Below are 24399 nucleotides of genomic sequence, written 5' to 3' on the forward strand. Positions count from 1 at the left end.
GAGAGTTTTTCAAACACACTCTCTCAGCAATTAACAAAGACATAGATGACCTGAATACCATTATCAACCTCCTTGACCTAATATTTATTTGTAGAACACTGTATCTAACAACTCTATAATATACGTTATTTTCAAGTACACATGGTACATTCACCAAGTTAACATATGCAGGCCACAAAACAGTGTCAATAACTTAAGTTATTGAAATTATATAGAATGCATTCTGTGACCATATGGAATTAAATTAGATATTAGTAACAATAATATATCTTGGAAAACTACAAATGTTTGGAAATTAAATGACATATTTATAACTAATTCATAGGTCAAAGAAGGAATCAAAAGAGAGGTTAAAAATACTTCAAACTGAATGATAATAAATACAGCATATAAAAAATATAGGGCTGGGTGTGATGGCTCATGTTTATAATCCCAGAACTTTAGGTGGCCAAGGTGGGAGTATCACTTGAGTCCAGGAGTTCAGGACCAGCCTGGGCAACATATTAAGACCCTGTCTCTACAAAAGGAAAAAAAGATTAGAGGATGCATTCAAAGTAGTACTCACAGGGAATTTATAGCTTTAAGTGATTACATTAAAAAAGAAGAAAGGCCTAAAGCCAGGCGCAGTGGCTCACATCTATAATCCTAGCACTTTGGGAGGCCAAGGTGGGCAGATCACTTGAGGTCAGGAGTTTGAGACCAGTCTGGCCAACATGGCAAAACTCCATCTCTACTAAAAATACAAAAATTAGCTGGACGTGATGGTGCTTGCCTGTAGTCCCAGCTACTTAGGAGGCTGAGGCATGAGAATCTCTTGAACCCAGGAGGCAGAGGTTGCAGTGAGCCGAGATTGTGCCACTGCACTCCATCTAGCCTGAGTGACAGAGTGAGACTCCATCTCAGAAAAAAAAAAAAATTAGAAAGACTGAATTTTAGCCAAGTGTGGTGGCTCACACCTGTAATCACAGCACTTTGGGAGGCTGAGGCAGAAGGATCACAAGGTCAGGAGTTTGAGACCAGCCTGGCCAACATAGTGAAACCCTGTCCCTACTAAAAATACAAAAAATTAGGTAGACATGGTGGCAGGTGCCTGTAATCCCAGCTACTTGGGAGGCTGAGGCAGGAGAATCTCTTGAACCCGGGAGGCAGAGGTTGCAGTGAGCTGAGATCATGCCACCATACCACTGTACTCCAGCCCAGGTGACAGTGGGAGACTCTGTCTCAAAAAAAAAAAAAAAAAAGGAAAAAGAAAAGAAGACAAAGAATGGCCTAAAATTAATGACCGAAGTTTCTATCTCAACAGCAATGTCAACCTAAGGAGGTACATAGAAGGAAGAAAATAATAAGGATGGAGTAGTAATCAATGAAATAGAAGACAAACAAGAGAGACAATTAACAAAGTTAAACTTGGAACCTTGAGATCAACAAAGTTGATAAAGCCCTAGGCTAGACTGATCCATAAAAAAGATGAGAAAATATAAATGAAAGATGTGTCATCAGTACAAATCCTACAGCCATTAAAAGCATAGTAAGATTCAACTGAAAGAAGGGAGAGAGAGGGAGGGATGACTGAGTAGCTAACTTTGATTCATGTGCTGCCATAGAGTGGGGAAATATGATTGTCACTGAACAATCTCCAAAGACACAGGTTTTTCCCCATAGCAAATTCAAGTGAATGGATGCTTGAGTGGCCAACGCCTCAAATACCCACTACAGACATGCAATCTGGTAAAGACATACACTGAAATAAAGTGAGAATATAGGTATATACAAAGTGTAAGTCTTTGACAACTGTGTTCTTTCACTCTTGAGACAGAGGGTATGGAAATAGCTGGCCTCATGCTGGAGCAGGCAGTCTTTGTTTTAAAGGCAATGTGTGCAGTGAGCTGTGATCACATCACTGCATTCAAGCCTGGGTGACGCAGCAAGACCCTGTCTCCAAAAATAAAAGTTAAAATAAAAAAAAAAAGGCGATGTGGAGCAGGCACTGACTGATGCAGGTACTTTGAACCACAATCACAAAGTATGTTACCTCAATGATGAGACAGAGTCTTATTGTGTCACCCAGGCTAGAGTGCATTGGCTCACTGCAACCTCAGCCTCCTGGGTTCCAGCAATCCTCCTCCCAAGTAGCTGGGCTAACAAGCATGCACCGCCATGCCTGGCTAATTTTTGTATTTTTAGTACAGACGAGGTTTCACCATTTTGGTCAGGCTGTTCTTGGACTCCCGACCTCAAGTGATCCACCCGCCTCAGCCTCCCAAAGTGCTGGGATTACAGGTATGAGCCACTGTCCCCGGTCTCAGCGATCCTTTCATTTTGCATTGTATATGGCACCTGCTTATGAAAGCAGCAAAAACAAACCCCAAAATTCTAGGGTGAAAAAATATCAACACAGGAAAGTTGCAAAGAATTATATTACGTTCCATATATGCAGTTTAAAACTTTCTCCAAATATTAGAAAAGGTTTTGGGACCCTGGTTCATAAACTTTGAAAACCTTTGGTCATTTTACATAAACTGAAGAAGCAAAACCAGATTGCCTCCAAAAGTAAACTTTTTACCGTGGCTGATCTTAACTGCTACGACAAAAAAAAAAAATACCTAAAATAGGTAACAAGAATAACACTTTTTTTTTTTTTTTGAGACGGAGTCTTGTTCTGTCACCCAGGCTGGATTGCAATGGTGCAGTCTTGGCTCACTGCAAGCTCCGCCTCCCGGGTTCACGCCATTCTCCTGCCTCAGCCTCCCGAGTAGCTGGGACTACAGGTGCCCCCCACCATGCCCAGCTAATTTTTTTGTGTTTTCAGTAGAGACGGGGTTTCACCGTGTTAGCCAGGATCGTCTTGATCTCCTGACCTCGTGATCTGCCCCCCTCGGCCTCCCAAAGTGCTGGGATTACAGGTGTGAGCCACCACGAAGAATAACACTGCTTTAATGAAACACCAGTGAAATGTCACAAATAAATTAGCTAATTGTGCAAGAAACAAGTAAATTAATGCTACGAGAAGGCTTTAGGAGGACCCTTAATTACCAGTCCACAATCTATACTTTATTTTGTTTAATTTATTTATTAGTTTTATTAATATATAAAATTATTTATTATTTTATTTTATTTTATTTTTTTTAAAGACAGAGTCTCACTCTGTCACCCAGAGTGATCTCGGCTCACTGCAACTTCTGTCTCCTGGGTTCAAGTGATTTTCCTGCCTCAGCCTCCTAAGTAGCTGGGATTATAGGCATGTGCTACCAAACCTGGCTAATTTTTGTATTTTTAGTAGAGATGGGGTTTCGCCATGTTGGCCATGCTGGTCTTGAATCCCTGACCTCAGGTGATCCACCTGCCTCGGCCTCCCAAAGTGCTGGGATTACAGGCATGAGCCACCGTGCCCAGCCCACAATCTGTACTTTAAAACTTGATATAGTGTGAGTATGATTATACAAAAGTAACGCAATTGTTAAGAAACAAATGGAGGAGGTGTTGGCCCACTTAAAGTCATGCTTTTTTCCTGGGCAAAAGCCTACAATCTGGGAATAGTTAATTCAGGCCTAAAATGCATCAGCTGAGCTCACTGGTCATATAAACTTTGTTTGTTTGTTTGATACAGGATCTCTCTATGTCACCCAGGCTGGTGTGCAGTGGCATGATCTCGGCTCACTGCAGCCTTCACCTCCCAGGTTCAAGTGATTTTCCTGCCTCAGCCTTCTGAGTAGCTGGGATTACAGGCACCCATCACCACACCTGCCTAATTTTTGTATTTTTAGTAGAGACTAAAAATAGAGTTTCACCATGTTGACCCTGCTGGTCTCGAACTCCTGGCCTCAAATGATCTGCCCACCTCGGCCTCCTAAAGTGCTGGGATTACATTTGTGAGCCAGTGCACCCGGCTAGGTCATAAAAACTTTGTAAAGAATATTGTGTTAGGCCATGCTTGCCTTGCTATAAAGGAATACATGAGACTGGGTACTTTAGAAAGAAAAGAAGTTTAATTGGCTCACAGTTCTGCAGGCTGTACAATCATGGCACCAGCATCTGGTTGGCTTCTGGGGAGGCCTCAAGGAGCTTTTATTCATGGTGGAATGTGAAGCGGGAGTGGGCCCATAATATGGTCAGAGCAGGAAGAAGAGGGAGAGTTGGGGGAGAGGTACCACACACTTCTAAACAACTAGATCTCCTGAGAACTCACTCACCATTGCAAGGACAGCACCAAGTCATGAGAGATCCACCCCCATGATCCAATCACCTCCCACCAAGCCTCACCTCCAAAACTGGGGATTGCAATTCAACATGAATTTAGAGGGTTCAGGATCTAAAAAATATATCAGCTATAATATAATCTCTCTCTCTCTGTTCGGGTATATATCCCATTTCTGTGTCCCAGAGAGGCGGAAGTAGTGGTCAGGGCCACTGTGCTAGCATAGACTTGCTCCAGCGTCAGTCAGTACCGTGGAGCTGCATAGATCTGGGTGTGTTGGTTGGGTTAGGGTTTCTGGTTTCTGAACGTTACCATCCTGTCTGATTCAGGAGCTCACAGATAAGCTGGATTTGCTAATCCCTGCTCAAAGAGCAAGCTGGAAGAAAAACTATTGCTAATTATTATCTCCTTTTGCATATATAGCAAAATGTTCTTTTATTTTTATTTTTTTTTTTGAGACGGAGTCTTTCTCTGTACCCCAGGCTGGAGTGCAGTGATGAGATCTCGGCTCACCGCAACCCCCACCTCCTGGGTTCACGCCATTCTCCTGCCTCAGCCTCCCGAGTAGCTGGGACTACAGGCGCCCGCCAACACGGCTGGCTAACTTTTTGTATTTTTTTTTTTTAGTAGAGACAGGGTTTCACTGTGTTAGCCAGGATGGTCTCGATCTCCTGACCTCGTGATCCGCCCGCCTCAGCCTCCCAAAGTGCTGGGATTACAGGCTTGAGCCACCGCGCCCGGCCCAAAATGTTCTTTTAAAAATGTCCTTTCCTACATTATCTCATTTGACCCTCATGTTTAACTGCCCTGCAAAGAATGGGGCAGATATAATCATCCATACTGTGAGACTGGGAGAGTTGTGAAGGTGAGGCTCGGGGAGTCCAAGTGTCTGAGCTTGTAAATGGCAGAGCTGAAGTCAGAACCGAAGCTCCTGGTTACCAGAATCCCCTTTCTCAGATTCTATAGATACTAGCAGGGCTGGGATTAGGATGAAGCAAGTGAGGCACCAAAAAACTCAATAATCAAAACAAATAATATTTCCATGTAATATTTTTAAAGGTAAAAATAATGTCAGTATATCTCTGATGAACAAAGTATCACATTTTAATTTTGTTTATTTATTATTATTATTTTTGAGATGGAGTCTCTCTCTGTAGCCCAGGCTGGAGTGCAATGGGGTGATCTCGGCTCACTGTAATCTCCGCATCCTGGCTTCAAGTGATTCTCCTGCCTCAGCCTCCCGAGTAGCTGGGATTACAGGCGCATACCACCATGCCAGGCTAAGTTTTGTATTTTTAGTAGAGACGGGATTTTGCCATGTTGGTCAGGCTGGTCTCAAACTCCTGACCTCGTGATCTGCCTGCCTTGGCCTCCCAAAGTGCTGGGATTACGGGTGTGAGCCACTGCTCCCCACCTTACTTATATTTTTTGAGGCAGGGTCTCACTCTGTCACAGGGTGGAACACTGTGGCGCAATCAGGGCTCACTGCAGCCTTGACCTCTGGGGCTCCAGTGATCCTCCTGCCTCAGATCTCCCTGAATAGCTGGAACTACATGTGCACACCACCAGGCTGGGATAATTTTTTATATTTTTAGTAGAGATGGGGTTTCGCCATGTTGGCCAGGCTGATCTCCAACACCTGGACCCAAGTGATCTGCTCACCTTGGCCTCCCAAAGTGCTGGGATTACAGGTGTGAGCCACGGTGCCCAGCCAAACATTTAAAATTAAAGACCCATGGCTTGCTTGTTTTGCGACCCTGCAATATTTTGCAACAGGAACAGTCTTTTCCAATTAGCCTGTAGTTCCCAGGCCATGCAGTCCATCTTATTTGCTGCCAAGTGGGTTTTCGAGGGTTGACAATGGTGTACAAACAGATTGGACAATGTGGAGCTTTCTACATAATCTTTATTTTATTTTATTTTTTAAAAGAGTTGGGGTCTCCTCTGTCAATCAGGCTGGAGTGAAGTGGCATGATCATAGCTCACTGCAACTTTGAATTCCTGGGCTCAGGTGATCCTCCCAACTCAGCCCCGGGAGTGCTGGGACTATAGGCACGTGCCTCTACACCTGGCTAATTTTTAAATGTTCTTTTTGTAGGGATGGGTCTCATTGTATTGCCCAGGTACTATCATAGTGCACCACAGCCTTGAACTGCTGGGCTCAAGTGATCCTCCACCTCAGCTTCCCATGTAGTTGGGACTACAGGGGCACGTCACCACGTGTGGCCCTCTAGTCATGTGTTTTGATGGAGTCAGAACAGGCTGGGGTCAGACAGCCAGGGAATGGCCAAGTCAGGTTTGGATCTCAAAGCTGATGGTCCTTGCACTTGGCTTGTTGCTACCACTCTCTGTCTTCCTAGTGCCTACACCTAGTAAGGAGAAGGCACTTGTAAATGAATCACTGTACTGCAAACTGAAAATAGTAAGAGCCCAAGTAAAGTACCAAAGAGTTCTCAGGATTGAGATACTTCTGGTTGGCTGGTTAGGGGCTATTGCATAACATGCCAGCATTCCGGAGATTCTATCAGAGTGCCAAGGGCAAAATCTATTTTTTGATCACTGACATACAGGGTGTATCCTACTTTTTAGGAGCTCTCAGACTATATTTACATAAAAGCTACCTTAAATTGTGGTGATTTACTTTGGTGAAACCATGCTGAAGCCCATTCAATATCAAGTTCTCCTAATCTCCTAATCTACTTAATGGAATTTGATGTACAATTGGGTATTTTAATGTCCTGTTGGGTAAGTTTGTTTTTTTTTTTTTTTTTTTTTTTGAGACGGAGTCTCGCTCTGTCGCCCAGGCTGGAGTGCAGTGGCGCGATCTCGGCTCACTGCAAGCTCCGCCTCCCGGGTTCACGCCATTCTCCTGCCTCAGCCTCTCCGAGTAGCTGGGACTACAGGCACCCGCCACCACGCCCGGCTAATTTTTTTGTATTTTTAGTAGAGACGGGGTTTCACCGTGGTCTCAATCTCCTGACCTCGTGATTCTCCCGCCTCGGCCTCCCAAAGTGCTGGGATTGCAAACGTGAACCACCGTGCCCGGCCCCTGTTGGGTAATTTTGATACAGCAAACATTCCCTCAGTTATTTGAGCATCTACAGCTGTGCATTAGTAAACAAAATAAATCTAAGCCAAGGTTTCTACCTCCAGTAAAGCCAGGTTGAGTCTACTTAGGGAGATACAGTCCTTGCACTCAAATAGATAATAATTTATGATAAAAACCAATTTCTTAGAAATAGCATAGGCGTTAACTGGTAGAAATCCTAAGGAGGGAAAGTAATCACTTTGGAAGAGAGAAATCCAAACAGTTGGCATGAACTGGCCCTGTGGGATGGGCACAGAGCTGGAGATGTGAGCAGTGCACATTGAGGGCTGTGGGGTGGGTTGTGCAAATGTGGGGAGCAGTCGTGTGCCAGACAGGATGACAGGACAGTAACAGTCTGGCTGAGGCCAGAGTAGGTGATGCATTAAGCTGGCAAAGCACCAACTTAAGACTTAAAAGAGGCCTTAGTGCAGCTAGTTGTAAACCGGTAAGACTTTTTAGGGAGCCCTTCAAGGATAGCGCCTGGGAACCATCTTCATGTAGAGAGTCAGAGGGAAACCAGAAGGCAATCAGGAAGATGAATGGAAAAGAAAGGGCTAAAGGTGTCAGAGGAAAGCTGGGACCATGCAGTGTCAGGAAGGATCAGGTACTAAGAGCTACAAGAGGTGAGAAGTTACTGTTAGGTGCAAGAGAAAGATCAAAGAGGAGAGAAACATTTGAGATCGTCAGTTGCATTTTTAGCAGGGTGTGGCAGTGGGGTGGGGCTTCGACCTGATAGCCTGATAGTGTGGCTTCACAAAGATTGTACAGGACCATTTGTCTGATGTTGAACATGCTCTTGATCCTGAAGTCTTTGAGCCAACAGATAAAATACAACCCCATTCTAGTTTATCTCAGTAGCATGTGCCTTATAATAAAATCTGGAATCTCTTAGGAAGGATACTTTGAAAACTAGCTAAATTAACTGCTCTCAGGGAGGGGTACCGGATGGATGGAAATAGAGGTGAGAGGCTTTTCATTATATATCCTTTTGTACTTTTTGAATTTTGAAACAGGTGCTATTTAAAAAATTAAAAATTACAAAAAGTCAAAGAATAAAACACATGTGTGTTAAAAAAAATGAAATAGGAACAAATGTTTAAGAGTACCATCTTCACAGGCTACTCCAGTGACAAATAAGGAAACAAGCAAACCCTTATGCATTTTTCTTTTTTTCTTGATTTATCACGAGGTATCTGCAGGCAACCTGTATGCAATTTTTCTTCTGTGAGATGGACTCTGGCTCTGTCACCCACGCTGGAGTGCAGTGGCACGATCTCAGCTCACTGAAACCTCTGCCTCTTGGGTTCAAGCAATTCTTCTGCCTCAGCCTCCTGAGTAGCTGGGACTACAGGTGCATGCCACCATGGCCAGCTAATTTTTTTTTTTTTTTTTTTTTTTTTGAGACAGAGTCTTGCTCTTTTGCCCAGGCTGGAGTGCAATGGTGTGATCTCAGCTCACTGCAGCCTCCACCTCCCAGGTTCAAGCAATTCTCCTGCCTCAGCCTCCCGAGTAGCTGGGATGACAGGTGTGCGCCACCACACCTGGCTAATTTTTGTATTTTTAGTAGAGACGGGGTTTTGCCATGTTGGCCAGGATGGTCTTGATCTCCTGACCTCGTGATTCGCCTGCCTTGGACTCCCAAAGTGCTGGGATTACAGGCGTGAGCCACCACACCCGGCCTAATTTTTGTGTTATTAATAGAGATGGGGTTTCACCATGTTGTCCAGGCTGGTCTCAAACTCCTGACCTCAGGTGATCCACCTGCCTCAGCTTCCCAAATTGTTGGGATTATAGGTGTGAGCCACCGCACCCAGCCATGCAATTTTTAATAAAACAGTCTTACAGATGTATAATTGACAACAATTAGCTGCGCATGTTTAAAGTGTACAATTTGATAAGTTCTGACATACATATCGGAGAAACCATCACCACGATCCATACAGTGAACATAATCGTTACCCTTGAAAGTTTCCTCATGCCCTTTTGAAATCCCCTCCTTCCGGCCGGGCGCAGTGGCTCACGCCTGTAATTCCAGCACTTTGAGAGGCCGAGGCGGGCGGATCATGAGGTCAGGAGATCGGGACCATGCTGGCTAACACAGTGAAACCCCGTCTCTACTAAAAATACAGAAAATTAGCCGGGCGAGGTGGCGGGCGCCTGTAGTCCCAGCTACTCGGGAGGCTGAGGCAGGAGAATGGCGTGAACCCCGGGGGGGCGGAGCCTGCAGTGAGCTGAGATCGCGCCACTGCACTCCAGCCTGGGCGACAGCGAGACTCTGTCTCAAAAAAAAAAAAAAAGAAATCCCCTCCTTCCATCTGTTTCCCACTCTCAATCCCCAGGCACTGATCTGCTTTCTATTATTTTGCGTTTTCTAGAATTTCATATAAATGGAATTGTAGAGAATGCACTGTTTTGTTTGGCTTATTTCACTCAGCAAAATTAGATCTGAGATTCATCCAGATTGCATGTATTAATATCTCATTCATTTTTATTGTTTCAATAAAATAGTATTGAATTTTATAGCTATACCATTTGGGTAAATACCTAGGATCAGGGTGATGTGGTAACTATACTTAACTGTATAAGAAACTGCCAAATATTTCCAAAGTAGCTGTGCCATTTTGCATTTTCATTGGCAAAGTATGAGAGTTCCACATCCTTACCAACACTTGGCATTGTCTTTTAAATTCTCAGCTCTCTCCTATGCATGTAGTGGTATCTTACTCTGATTTTACTTTTGTTTGTTTGTTTGTTTCTGAGACAGGGCCTCACTCTGTCGCCCAAGCTGGAGTCCAGTGGTTCGATCTCGGCTCACTGCAACCTCTGCCTCATGGATTCTCTTGCCTCAGCCTCCTGAGAAGCTCTGACTACAGGTGCCCACCACCATGCCCGGCTAATTTTTGTATTTTTAGTAGAGACAGAGTTTCACCATATTGGTCAGGCTGGTCTCAAACTCCTGACCTCAGGCAATCCACCCGCCTCGGCCTCTCAAACTGCTGGGATTACAGGCATGAGCCACCACACCTGACCATCAATGTTTTCTTCTATGGCTCATGTTCTCTCTGGTACTCTGTCCTGGTAACTCTAGCCACTTGGCCCTCCCCAGGCTCCCAGATCTATCTCCTCCATTTAGGGAGAACACTGGTTCTGCCTGGGTTTCCCCTCCCAGCATTGAGGCCTGGAAATGCAATGCAGACAACACACGGGGACAAAAAGAGTGCTTATGCCATTCGTTTTCTCTCAGGAATCACAGACCTTTGTTGCTTGTTGTCTAATGTCTTAAAAGTCTGTGTTTCTTGTATTTTTATTTTAATTTTTTTTAAGATGGAGTCTCGCTCTGTTGCCCACGCCAGAGTGCAGTGGTGCAATCTGGGCTCACTGCAACCTCTGCCTCCCAGGTTCAAGTGATTCTCCTGCCTCAGCCTCCTGAGTAGCTGGGATTACAGTTGTGTACCACCACACCTGGCTAATTTTTGTATTTAGTAGAGACGGGGTTTCACCATGTTGCCCAGGCTGGTCTCGAACTACTGACCTCAGGTGATCAGCCCTCCTTGGTCTCCCAAAGTTCTGGGATTACAGGTGTGAGCCACCGCACCCAGCCCATAATGTTTCTTTTTTCTTTTTCTTTTTCTTTTTTTTTCTGAGACAGAATCTCGCTCTATCGCCAGGCTGGAATGCAGTGGTGCAATCTCTGCTCACTGCAACCTCCGCTTCCTGGGCTCAATTGATTCTCCTGCCTCAGCCTCCCAAGTAGCTGGGATTACAGGTGCCCCCCCCAACCATGCCTGGCTAATTTTTGTATTTTTAGTAGAGATGGGGTTTCATGATGTTGGTCAGGCTGGTCTCGAACTCTTAACTTCAGATGATCCACCCACCTTGGCCTCCCAAAGTGCTAGGATTACAGGCATGAGACATTGCGCTTGGCCCTCTATTGTATTTTCTGCTTCTATGAGTTTGACTATTACAGATTTATAACATAAATGAAATCATGCAGTTTTTGTCCCTTCATGACTGGTTTCTCTTAGGAAAATGTCTTCCAGTTTCATCCTTATTGCCGTCAGTGGCAGGATTTCCTACCTTTTAAAGGACAAATAATATTCCATTTTACGTATATACACATTTTCCTTATCCATTTATCTGTCGATGGATATTTGGATTGTTTCCATATCTTGGCTATTGTGAATAATGCTGCTGTGAATGTGGGAGTGCAGACATCTCTTGGAGACACTGATTTCGATTCTTTTTTTTTTTTTGAGATGGAGTTTCACTCTTGTGAAATGGCATGATGTCGGCTCACAGCAACCTCCACCTCCCGGGTTCAAGCTATTCTCTGGCCTCAGCCTCCTGAGGAGTTGGGATTATAGGCATGTGCCACTACGCCCGGCAAATTTTTTGTATTTTTAGTAAAGACAGGGTTTCTCCATGTTGGTCAGGCTGGTCTCGAACTCCCAACCTCATGTGATCGGACCACCTTTGCTTCCCAAAGTGTTGGGATTACAGGCCTGATCCACAGCACCCGGCCTTTTCAATTCTTTTTTTCTTTTCTTTTTTTTTTTTGAGACAGAGTCTCTCTCTGTTGACCAGGCTGGAGTGCAGTGGTGTGATCTCAGCTCACTGCAACCTCCACCTCCTGGGTTCAAGCTATTCTCCTGCCTCAGCCTCCCAAGTAGCTGGGATTACAGGTGTCCACCACCAAGCCTGGCTAATTTTTGTATTTTTAGTAGAGATGGGGGTTTCACCATGTTGGCCAGGCTGGTCTCAAACTCCTGACCTCAGTTGATCCACCCGCCTTGGCCTCCAAAAGTGCTGGGATTACAGGCATGAGCCGCTGCACCTGGCCCTGATTTCAATTGTTTTTGGATATATAACCAGAAGTGGGATTGCTGCATCATATTTAGTTCTATTTTGCATTTTTTTTTTTTTTGATGCAGGGTCTCACTCTGTCACCCAGGCTGGAGTGTAATGGCATGATATTGGCTCACTGTAGCCCCCACCTCCTGGGCTCAAGCAATCCTTCTACCTCAGCCTCCTGAGTTGCTGGGAACCAGAGATTCTCAGCTGATTTTTGAATTTTTATTTATTTATTCAATAACCTAAACTTTAAAAATTTTTAAAATATTTTGTAGAGATGGGGTCTTCCGACGTTGTGAAGGCTGGTCTTGAACTGGGCTCAAGTTATCCTCTCACCTTGGCCTCCCAAAGTGCTGGGATTGCAAGTGTGAGCCACTACAGCTGGCCTGTATCTAATTTTTTGAGGAACCTCCACAGTGTTTTCCATAGCTGCTGTAGCATTTTACATTCCCACACACAGTGTGTAAGAGTTCCAATTTCCCCACTTCCTCACCAAATTACCTTTTTTTTTTGAGACGGAGTCTTGCTCTGTTGCCCAGCCTGGAGTGCAGTGGCGTGATCTTGGCTCACTGCAAGCTCTGCCTCCCGGGTTCACACCATTCTCTTGCCTCAGTCTCCCAAGTAGCTGGGACTACAGGCGCCCGCGACCATGCCCGGCTAACTTTTTGTATTTTTAGTAGAAACGGGGTTTCACCGTGTTAGCCAGGATGGTCTTGATCTCCTGACCTCATGATCCACCCACCTCAGCCTCCCAAAGTGTTGGGATTATAGGCGTGAGCCACTGCGCCCGGCCCATTATAAGCATTTCTAAATGTACATAGGAGGCCGAGGCAGGAGAATCATGAGGTCAGGAGTTCGAGACCAGCCTGGCCAACGTGGTGAAACCCCGTCTGTACCAAAAATACAAAAAATTAGTTGGGCATGGTGGCGGGCGCCTGTAGTCCCAGCTACTCAGGAGGCTGAGGCAGGAGAATGGCATGAACCCGGGAGGTGGAGCTTGCAGTGAGCTGAGATCACGCCACTGCACTCCAGCCTGGGCGACAGAGCGAGACTCTGTCTCAGAAAAAAAAAAAAAAAGTCCATCCTAAAAGATAGAAGGTAATATCTTACTGTAGTTTTGATTTGCATTTCTCTGATAATGAGGTTGAGCATCTTTTGTACACCTGTTTATCATTTGTATGCCTTCTTTGGGGGAAATATCTGTTCATATCCTTTGCCCATTTAAACAATCACGCCATTTGTCAGGAGAATCGCTTGTACCCAGGAGGCAGAAGTTGCAGTGAGCAGAGATCACGCCACTGCACTCCAGCATGGGTGACAAGAGCAAAACTCCGTCTTTAAAAAAAAAAATCATTTGTTATTTTTGCCATTTGTTATTTGTGCTATGGAGTTGTAGGAATTCTTCCTATATTTTATTTGTTTGTTTATTTAGAGATGGAGTCTCGCTCTGTCGCCCAGGTTGGAGTGCAGTGACATGATCTCAGCTCACTGTAGCCTCTGCCTCCTGAGTTCAAGCAATTCTCCTGCCTCAGCTTCCCCAGTAGCTGGGACTACAGGTGTGAGCCATTATGCCCGGATAATTTTTGTATTTTTAGTACAGACGGGGTTTCACCATGTTGGCCAGGCTGATCTCGAACTCCTGGCCTCAAGCGATCCACTTGCCTTGGCCTCCCAAAATGTTGGGATGACAGGCATGAGCCATTGCACCTGGCTTTTCCTACATTTTGAAAATTAACCCCTTATCGGATATATGCAAATATTTTCTTCCGTTCTGTAGATTGCCCTTCCTTCCTTCCCTCCCTTCCTTCCTCCCTCCCCTACTTCCTTACTTTCTTTCTTGACAGTCTTGCTGTGTTGCCAAGGCTGAAGTGCAGTGGCATGATCTTAGCTCACTGCAAACTCTGCCTCCTGGGTTCAAGCCGTTCTCTTTCTTTAGCCACCCAAGTTGCTGTGATTACAGGTACGTGCTACCATGCCTGCACGCCTGTCTAATTTTCGTATTTTTAGTAGAGGCGGAGTTTCACCATGTTGGCTAGGCTGGTCTCAAATTCCTGGCCTCAAGCAATCCTCCCACCTCAGCCAGGCATGGTGGCATGCGCCTGTAATCTCAACTACTCAGGAGGTTGAGGCAGGAGAATCGCTTGAGTCGGGGTGGTGGAGGCTGCCGTGAGCAGAGGTCGCGCCACTGCACTCCAGCCTGGGTGACAGAGCAAGACTCCATCTCAGCTTTGAGTGTGGGATTGGGCCTTGTTGTATTTGCTGAGGCTTCCTCCAAAGAAGAGCCCAAGACAAAGAGTTACATGGCGGTAGCTCATTTGGGAATTCATACAAGGAAGCAGGAATGGGGGAGGGACTGAGGCGGTGAGAAAGGACAGACAGAAAGCCACTACAATGCTGTGTTGGCCACCATTTTAGGTGACTTGTGCTGCATTCCATGGGATATTTTGAGTCTTATGAAATGTGTCTCAGAATTGTACACTCGGGATGACAGAGGAAAACATGTATCCTCAAAGGTGGCCCCAGAGATGTTCCCTAAATTTCTAGGTTGCACATGCCTAAATGCTGATATGAGTGGTTCTGCAGACCCACACAATGTCAGAGAGGCTTTGGGATTCAGGGCTGAGAGGAGACTTTCCTTTGCCTTCCAAAGCTGTATGGAACTTGATGGAAAGGTGGCTGCAGACGTGGGTGGAGTAAGACGTGAGACCAAAAGGATTAGAAGCAGTGCACAGAATGTGTCTGATACATGGGTCTTGAGCTTCCCTGAGGGATGACCTTGTTCCACCATTTGTTTGGAAAACCCCAGTGTTAGACTCTGTTCATCATTCCTCTAGGCTGATAATATTCCTCAGAGAAAAGTCTTCCGGCTGGGCGTGGTTGTGTGCACCTACAATTCCAGCTACGCGGAGGCTGAGGCAGGATAATCGCTTGAATCCAGGAGGCGGAGGTTGCAGAGAGCCGAGATCACGCCAGTGCACTCCAGCCTGGGCAACACAGCAAGACTATCTCAAAAAAAAAAAAAAAAAAAACTTCCACTCTCCTACCTGGAAGACAGAAGTCACTTTGCCAGAAATCTGAGAGCCAGATGGGGCAAGACAGCTGGAGTCTCTGCATTCACTATGCTTCTGGCCTCTGGACCTCCCCATTTCCATATTTCCTGTACCCTCAGCAAGCCTGACATCCTCCAAGTCAGAGACTTTCTAGAAGATAAACCTCCAGGTTTTTTTTGCTGGAAGCACAGAGGGGATCTAGGGATCTCACTGCTCCTTAAATTGCTCTCGCTCAGTTCTCCTTATTTTAGCCTTCTCCTCCACCCTCAGTCCCAACGGTCCCTGGTTCTGGCAGTTTCTGAGCCTTTTGAGGTTTTTCCAGTGTAAGTTGGGTTGGATCTCAGCTTTCTCATGTCTGCTAAATCAGTTACCACTCATCCATCTATTTTTCAGCTTCTAAAATTGTGTTGCTCTTTTCTCCTCTCCTGTTCTCCTTTCCTTATGGTTTTACGACTTAAAAAAAGAAAGAAAAGGAATAGAAAAGAAAATCTGTTTAGTGCAGTTTTGGGATAGAGCAAAATTAGTAGCATGCATACATACTATCTGCCATCTTAGCCTGGAATCCACCCATAGATATACACATAGCTAGCTGCCTCCTTTGTGCCCTTCCTGCCTCAACTTAAATATTACCTCCTCAGATCAGTCTTCCCTGACCACTCAACCAAAATTTGGCTCCCATCATCACAGCACTTACTACTACTGGGTATTTTCTTTTCTTTTTTTTGAGATGGAGTCTCACTCTGTTGCCTAAGCTGGAGTGCAGTGGTGTGATCTGGCTCACTGCAACTTCCACCTCCCAGGTTCAAGCGATTCTTCTGTCTCAGGCTCCTTAGTATCTGGGACTACAGGCTTGCGCCACCACGCCCGGCTATAGGTATTTTCTTGTGTATTGCCTTCCCCCGCGCCCTAGACTATAAACTCCATGAGAACAGGTACTCCATCTCTTTTGTCCATGCTATAACCTCAGCTCCTAAAATAGCACCTGGCACATGAAACAAACTCAATAACTGTGCTTGGCAATGATATTTTGAGAATCAAGTGATCGTCAATGCTGTGTGCGACATAACCTGGGCAAAGCAAAGAAGGACTACCACACGTGAAGAAGGAGCAGAGGGTATACAGAGCATAAGACAGAGCCTGCATGCAAGTTCTGCAGAGTATGAGGAGCAAGAGAAGCTGCGAGGAGCAAGAGAAGCTGCAAAGAGCAGGAGCAGAACAGCAGGAATCTGGAAATGCCTGCACTTGAAAACCGTGTCCTTGGCTTGAGTCAAGGTCATCTTAGGTTTCTGCTGCGCCTCCAAGATAAGCTCAGCTGACAATCTAAAGGAGACACCCCAGAGCAAAAGGGGACAGGGAGGAAGGGAAGCAGGGGGAAAGGCAGACCTTGCTGGCGTCTCTGCCTCTCCTTTAATTGCTATTAGAGGAGTGGAAGGCAGAAGAAGGAAAATAAACCTGTGAAGCTTTGGGGAAGCAGGGAGGACAGTGGAAAGCCCTGTTCTATTGCTGAGCTGTGTGAGGTCATGTGACATTTGGAGTGGAAGCTGCTGTCTCCCATTCTATGTACCAGGAGTCCTTATTATCAGCCAGGTGCACCTTAGATGACGTTCACAGCCCTGGAGGTACTGAGTTTCCTGTGACCTTCACTTCATTTTAAAAAATTACAAGTGTTTACTGTAACTAATTCAGACAATGCAGATTCTTATGCAGTAAATAAAAAAGGTAACCTTTCTTTCCAGTAGTGTCAGCTTTTAGCTCAGCAGATTGTTTAGTTTCTTTCCTTTTTTCCTATCTTGCCTTCTCTCCTAACGATCTGCACTTTGGGAGGTTGAGGTGGGAGTGTTGCTTGAGGCCAGCAGTTTGTGACGACCCTGAGCAACAAAGCAAGACCTTGTCTCTACAGTAAAAAAAAAAAAAAAATTAGCCAGGCATGGTGGTGCATGCCTGTAGTCCCAGCTACTTGGGAGGCTGAGGTGGGAGGAAGGATGGCTTGAGGTCAGGAGTTCAAGGCTGCAGTGAGCTATGATCTTGCCACTACATTCTAACCTGGGTGACAGAGCAAGAACTTGTCTCCAAAATAAATAAATTACTTAATGAAAAGAAATTCATTAGGGCTGGGCGTGGTGCTTCATGCCTGTAATCCCAGCACTTTGGGAGGCTGAGACGGGTGGATCACTTGAATTCAGGAGTTCGAGACCAGCCTGGACAACATGGCGAAACCCCGTCTCTACTAAAATTACAGAAAAATTAGCCAGACGTGGTGGTGCGTGCCTGTAATCCCAGCTACTCGGGAGGCTGAGGCAAGAGAATCTCTTAAGCCCCGGAGGCAGAGGTTGCAGTGATTTGAGATTGCACCACTGCACTCCAGCCTGGACGACAAAGCAAGACTCTGTTTCAAAAAAAAAAGATTAATTGAAGAAGGCAGTACGTTCACATGGTTCAAAATTCCAAAGTCACGGAAAAGTAGAGTAAAAAGTGTCCCTTCTGCCCCAATTCTGTAGCTATATCTGAGGTAACCAGTATAAACATGTCCTTGTATCCTTCTAGAAATATTCTCTGCCCAGCCAATTTTTTCACTGGACAGTATTGAATAGTAACAGAACTACTCAGAGCACACGCACAGGTCTTTCCTCTAAGTGAGCCAAGGCTAAGGGTTTGGCTCTTCATCTTCTTTCCCAAAGAAATGGTAGTCACAAGAGTCAGTGTGACTTGGGGGTAGGAGGGATTTCCTCTTGGTTCTCTGGCAGAGTGAGAGTGAAAAGGAGCTGTGGAGGGAGTAGGATGTGGTCTGCCAGGTGTCAGGTGCTTTTTATTTACAATAGAATTCTTCTTGGTTTAAGGACGGATGACTGAAGAGATGGTATAGCTACGGCAAAAGAAATCATAGCTGTCATTTGTGATAGCAGACAAAGTTTCAATAAAGGGCCTTCTCTAAAGAGGACATCGTGTGGGATGTAAACTTGGGAAAAGAAAGCTATTTTATGTAAGTCACCCAAGGTATCTCTTCATACAATTGAGCCACTCCAAAGCTGAATCCTAGGGGTCCAGAAATCAAAGGGAAAGCAAACAAGAGAGCTGGAGGGCTCCCAGGTGGCATCAGGAGATTGACAGCAATGGGGTGGGGCGAAGCCTGGGGATTCAATTAGACTGGATCTCATGTTTCATTCTAAAGGTAGAATACCTCCAATGAAGCACAGGAGGGAGGAGCTGGCAAATCTGGAGGATCCACACAACAAAAGATCCAAATGAACCTATTCGGCGAAGGGACAGTTTTTGAAAGAAAACTGGGAGAGGCCGAAGGGTCTGAAGGCAAATTATCTGGGCTAAAATACTTCTTGGTAGTGTGAACCCGGGCAAGTTACTTAAACTCCTTGAGCCTCAGTATCCTAATAGGGATAAGACACAGAGAGGGACGATAACTGTCTCTCATTGGAGTGCAGTATGATCAAGTTAATCCCCAATGAGAGTTGAGAACAATGCCTGGTACCCAGTCAGCTAACTCAATGCTTTTCGGCCATGACTGTTTTAATAAAGGCCTGCTCAGGCCTGTTTCCCTGGCATAGACATACTCGGTGATGAATCTGTAAAGGCACAATCAGAGGGATTTCAGGTTGTAATAAGAGGGGAAAAATGGAAGGAAAAGGGAGTGAACAACAGCACAGCAAAAACACACCAGAAGAATGAGAAAAAAGGATTCAGAATGGGGCTATTGCAGCAAAAACAGCCTTGTTGCAGGTCCATAGTGTCCAAAGCTATACTATGTAAGGGAATGTCTCTTGGAAATTAAATGTCTCTTGGAGAAAATTTAATTTCGGTTGAAGAAGTATTTTGTGGGTGTGTGTGTGTGCCTACTTAGAGTTCAAAGTATATTGCCAAGGAGGGTGGCCTGGTTGCATACAAGGAAATCAAGATTTATAAAAAGTCAGGAGACTTGGGATCAAGTCCTAGCTCTGCCCTAAGTGGCTTATGCTACACTGAGCCAAATCAATCAACAACTGTGTCATTTTAAAAAGCGGCCAGACTATTTCCTAGGCTCTAAATGTATGTAACATTTTCTGATGCTAACCCAGGGGCAGAGGCTCAAAAGAACTTCAGTTGTTTCCCTCACCCCTAAGCCCCTCCCCTCAAAAAAAAAAAAATCCGGTAAAACTAAGCATCTGGTGTTCCTTTCATTTTTCCCAGGTCCCCTGCCAAAAGGAGCAAGAATTCTAAATACCGGCAACGGGAGAGAGCTACCTCTTTTTTTTTTTTCCCATCCATTTCAGGAAAGTTTAGGTTTTCATTTTTTTCCTATGGTCTGCTTAGAGTTGTTTCCAGGTTAAAGTAGGAAGAAGTAATGAAAAAAAGTGAGATTTGCCGAAAGCACATGAAGCTTGTTTTGCCTGGTTCTCCGGAAGGAGGTTGAAAAGGTACACTATGATTTTTCAGGTTCAAACTGCTACTCTAACAAACGTTGTCCTAGGGTGGAATCCAGTCAACCGGTATTGAGATTGATTCGCTAAGGCCTCAGGACACTGGACATTCTTTTTAATTTTTTAAATTTTTATTTTTTGATTTCCATGACGACAGCTCACAAGACACTAGACATTCTTTTAGGCTCTCAGGTAAATGCGCAACAGACAGTCTACAAATCCTCAAATAAATCGCATCTCAATTCGGATGCTGGGGCTAGGGAATGTGCTGATGGTAAAACCATTGGTCCTGACTGTGTGACCTTCATGGAAGGCCTGGGTGCTTAGAACAAATATTTTGAGGATATGGCTGCTTGCCCAAGGGCTGTGGGCCTGTATCTTGTTTGCTCATCATCCTGTCAGTCATTTTTTTCTTTCCTTTTTTTTTTAAGACAAAATCTGAACTTAGAAACACCGAAGCCAGAGCTTTTTCTAGACGCGAAGCCACTATTTGTGTGACCCTGCACTAATGATTCTAGCCTGGCCTACACCATACCAGGAACCCTCCAGCTAGCCTGGAGGGGTCCGCACTGCGGGGAGAAAAGCAACAGCTCAGCTCCAACCTCAAAGTTTCCATCACTAGCCAATCGTGGCCCGGGGCTTCTCTAGAAAACCAGAAACGCCTACGGGCAGTGAATGGCACTAAGGCCAGCCTATCCGCACGAAGGAGGCGGAAGGGGTGGAGTTGAAATTAACCAATAGGATGGAAGTAGTTGTTGTTGGGAGGGAGGAAGACGCCAGCTAGCGTGCGTGAGGTCGCTCCCGGATAGGGGATGCAGGAAGCTCGTGGAGCCAATAGCCGCGGCGGGCGGATGGCGGCGCGCGTGCGCGTTGGGCCCCAGGGCTGCGGGCGGGAGGCGGGGACGGTGGGGGAGGGGAGCGGGCTGGAGCGCGGCGGAGCTCCTGCTGCCGCCGCGGCCGCTGCCGCCGCAGCGAAGAGGCCATGTTGTGTGGTGTGTGGGGCGGGGGGAGGAGGAGGAGGGAGTAAAGCCTAGAGAGGAGACGGGAGAGAGACACCACACACACGGCACAAGATGGCCGGAGAGGCAGCAGCACCCCGAGCTGTCAGGCGTTCCGCCGCGGCCGCGAGGCCCGCCGGCCGGCGGGGAGCTACGCCCGGACGGCCAGCGGGCCCGCGGGAGTGGGGCGGCCGCGGCTGAGGCGAGGCGGGCCGCGCGCTTCGGCGTCAGAGCCCGCGGCAGAGGCGCCCAGGGCGGCCGGGCCCACGACGCCGAAAGCGCCGCTGCGGTTGCCGCCTCGGAGGCTCCCCCGGGCCCCGGCGGCTGGAACCGGCGCGGGCGGGAGGCTCGGGCGGGCGGTACGGCCCGGGACTCGGGTTTGGGCGACCAGGAGGTGCCGGTGGCCGCGCTCGGATCCGGTGAGTGGCTCCCCGACTCCTTTTATTGTCCTTTGTCCTTGGGAGGAAAAGCAAAATGTCCTTGAGCGCGCGAGCAGGAGGGGGCGGCGGGCCGGGCCTCGCCGCTCGGCTCTTCTCGCACTGCTCCTCCATGGTTGCGGGCCGGCTCTCCCCGGCGGGATGCGCCTCGGTGCCCTGGGCCCGAGTCGTAGGGTCCCAGGGTAGGGGGCACTCGGGGCCCCGCTGCAGACCCCGCGGGCGGCAGGTGGGCGGGGGGCAGCCTCGTCGCCGGGACTGGATCCGCCGGGAAAGGGGCGGCGGGCGACTGCCAGAGAGAGCCCGAAGGGGACCGGGCGTGGAGAGCCCCTTTCTGTCCTGGTGAGTTATTTTGATATTTAGGGTAAAAAAAATCCCTTTCAGGTTCTCCAACGGAGGAGCTTTTTAACCTCTTTCCGGTGAGGTGGGAACTCATCTTCATGATCGAATTTAAAAGAACAATGGAACCCTGACTACGTTTCAACAAAAATAAAACTTGTTTTTTTCCCTCCTATTGGGTGTTGGCTTTTAACTCTTTCAAAGCCGATTTTGAAACGGCTGCAGTGATACATACGAAGGTACTTGCTGCTTATTAAACCTTTATGACGTTAAGGTTGTCTTTGAAAAATGCAAGTTGGAGGAGTGCTTCTGGTATTTCAGAATTACGAAGACAAGTTTACTGTGTCGTCAAGGCTGTTTAATGGAAATAGATTTGGTAATTACGGTGCTAGCTGATGACGTTTGGTTAATGTAGTTTATTTTACCGAGTAATTACGCCAAGATCATTTGATCTCCTGATATTTAAATATGATTAAATACACTGTTTGGTACTTTTTAAAAAGGTCTCAAGGAGCCGTTATCTGCAACTTCTCACAACCTGAATGTTAGAACGTACTTGGGTCAATTCCTAGTCTTTAAAAGTTCATAATTTAATTATTTTTAAGAATTTATATTATCACAAGCCATGATCGAAAAACTTTCACAAAAGAACATTCTGACACCAAATCTCTTCCTGAAGTTACTTTCTCGTAATGTAAATATGAATAAAGTAGGACTGCTCTCGGTAATGGGCGATGAAGAGGAGCCATATTTGTTGCATTTGTTGCATGTATAAAAATCTAGATATGCTTAAAATGGAACAGTATTTTAAAAGTACAGGTTTCATAAAATTTAGTAGAGTTCTCTGTATAGTCTCTAATCTTAAAAAAATGTTTGAAGGGTAATTTTTAAGTGTAGTGGTTTGAAGAACAAACCAGAAGCGCACAAACCTTTGTGTATTTTAGAATATATTTGTCTTCATTCTGCGGAGCTCTTGTGTTGTAAAGGTGCAGAACTACGTAAAAATAGTGTTGGGCAGACTTACATAGTACATCTGAAATCATACTGGTTTATTCGACCATATTTCTAAGGGTATTTTTCCAGTAAAATGGTTTTATTTTTTGAGTAGCCTTCCTATAGTGGTACGTGTTACATCAGTTGCGCATATCTTGATTTTACAGAATCTGTCTTAAGTACCAATTTTGGTTTTTCAAATGAATGTTTCTGAAATTTTTGAACACTGAAAGTGGTTTTAAGTTAATATTCTGAATCTAGTTCTTTAGAATCCTCTTTGAATTGTGAAATGTAAAATAATTGTTAGCAGTTTAATCTGAAAGATCTTTTTACATGATAAATGGGGGAGGAGAAAGACTGAGATGAAAATGTTGAAGACCCTGATTTGAAATTGAGTAAAGGTCTAGGGTACTATAAGTTTTAGAGTAGCTTTAAAGACAAAGCTAGTATCCCACTTGGTGAGATCAAGTAACTTGTGGTTTAAAATTTAAAGTAACCAGTGGCCATTTTAACTTCACTAATTTCTCTTGGAGGAGCTAATTTTTAATTGCTCATGATTATAAAAGATATTTCCGGATGGTAAGGGAGATGTTAAGATGATTTCTCTTGAAGAATGGTAAACTTTTTCTTTGTTTATTTCCTGTCATAAAAAGAGGGAAAGTAAAAAAAAAAAAAAAAAAAAAGGTTCATAATCTTAAATCAGTCCGAAAATTTGAATTTTCTGTATTTCTGTTTAATTCAATGCGTTAATCTTTAGTATTGGTCAATATAGCCAAAAGATGAGGAAAACAAAGACTGATAGATACTAAGATAAGAAATAACTGCAACCATAAATGTATACAGGTTTGTGTCGATGAGCCATCTCTTCAGTTTGCCCATAGATTTTTGTCTGTGGAATGTTTTCTTGTTTCATCACACTGAATCGTTGGCCAAGAAATGCTTGAAAATCAAAACATTAATATCATCTTTCTTCTTTTTTTAAAGGTGACTTAAGAGATTAAAAATTAATTTGGTTGCTGATGGTTCTGAACAAATAAGAGTTCTTTTATTTGAGGTAAGACTGGGTTAATTTTTATTGTTTTGACAAAAATTAGCTTATTAGGTTTTTGTTTTGTCTTTAATAATTTGCATTTCAATTAATCAATGAATGGGTATCATTTTAAAAAGTTGGGATTATGAATATGAGTAAACTATCAAATAATTTGACAAAAGCCTTTAAGCCTTTTCACTGCAGGAAAGATTAAAAGTATATACGCATAGCCATGCATAGCCATTGTAACTTAATGTACCCTTTGAATAGTTTAAAATACTGAAGGTCCTTTAAGCCTTTGTTTAATTTTGGGAACAAGAGAAGACTGATTAGATTTTGGGGAAAACCATGAACCAAAGATAGCTTTTTTTCTGTTTTAACTCTGTATATTGTGGAAACAATTTTAATCTTTTAAGTATTTAAAGAAATAAGCTTGTTGGAGAATTTGAACTAGTTTGCTATTCATACTGATAGATTTTAGGGAAGAACATTTAAAAAATCAGGTTTTGAGCATACATTTTAGTTTCTTTTTTGTAATTAAAAAGTTTAAAAACACTTACTTTTACTTGCTATTGTTTGCTTCATAATTTAAGTTTAGAATCTTGTTTGTTTTCACCAAAAGGTATGCCATTTTGAAGACTGAGACATTGGAGATTTATCCGAGAGGATAAAGGAAATCTTTGGGAAAGTCAGTATTTTATATAGCAAGTAAGTAAATGTTTTTACCCAACATCTGCAATTGAATAGTTACCAACATTTAAGTAGAAAAATACCCATTAAAGATTGTTAATGAAACAAACTGTAGGCTGTTTATCAGTGAAAGGATGAGAAAACCATCAAATTCCTTTGCCTGACATTGAAACACTTCTATTACTATCAAGACAGTCGATGCATGTTATTTATATTGGAGCAGGAAGACATTTAGTACTTCTTAATAAAATGGTGCTTTAGGATTGTGGTTAAATCTGCAGTAGAGTCATCAAGATTATGTTTTTGCAAATCTGGTATATAC

General features: G+C 44.7%; 1 protein-coding gene across 5 annotated transcripts in view; it reads left to right on the forward strand.

Annotated features, from left to right (window-relative positions):
* The first annotated feature begins 20507 nt into the window (after positions 1-20507).
* The window catches only part of CHD2 (chromodomain helicase DNA binding protein 2), a 146062-nt gene continuing 142170 nt past the window's right edge, over positions 20508-24399 (forward strand). For 3 of the 5 annotated variants that reach the window (XM_030815056.1, XM_030815057.1, XM_030815061.1), the window contains exons 1-3: positions 20508-21010; positions 23342-23411; positions 24010-24095. The gene's annotated coding sequence lies outside the window, so the exon portion shown is untranslated. Of the gene's footprint in view, positions 21011-21043; positions 21368-21409; positions 21604-23341; positions 23412-24009; positions 24096-24399 lie in introns of those variants that run through there. The other 2 variants (XM_030815058.1, XM_030815059.1) reach the window with 2 other exon arrangements.

The sequence above is a fragment of the Nomascus leucogenys genome, chromosome 6, assembly GCF_006542625.1.
Source record: "Nomascus leucogenys isolate Asia chromosome 6, Asia_NLE_v1, whole genome shotgun sequence".
NCBI classification, from domain to species: domain Eukaryota; kingdom Metazoa; phylum Chordata; class Mammalia; order Primates; family Hylobatidae; genus Nomascus; species Nomascus leucogenys.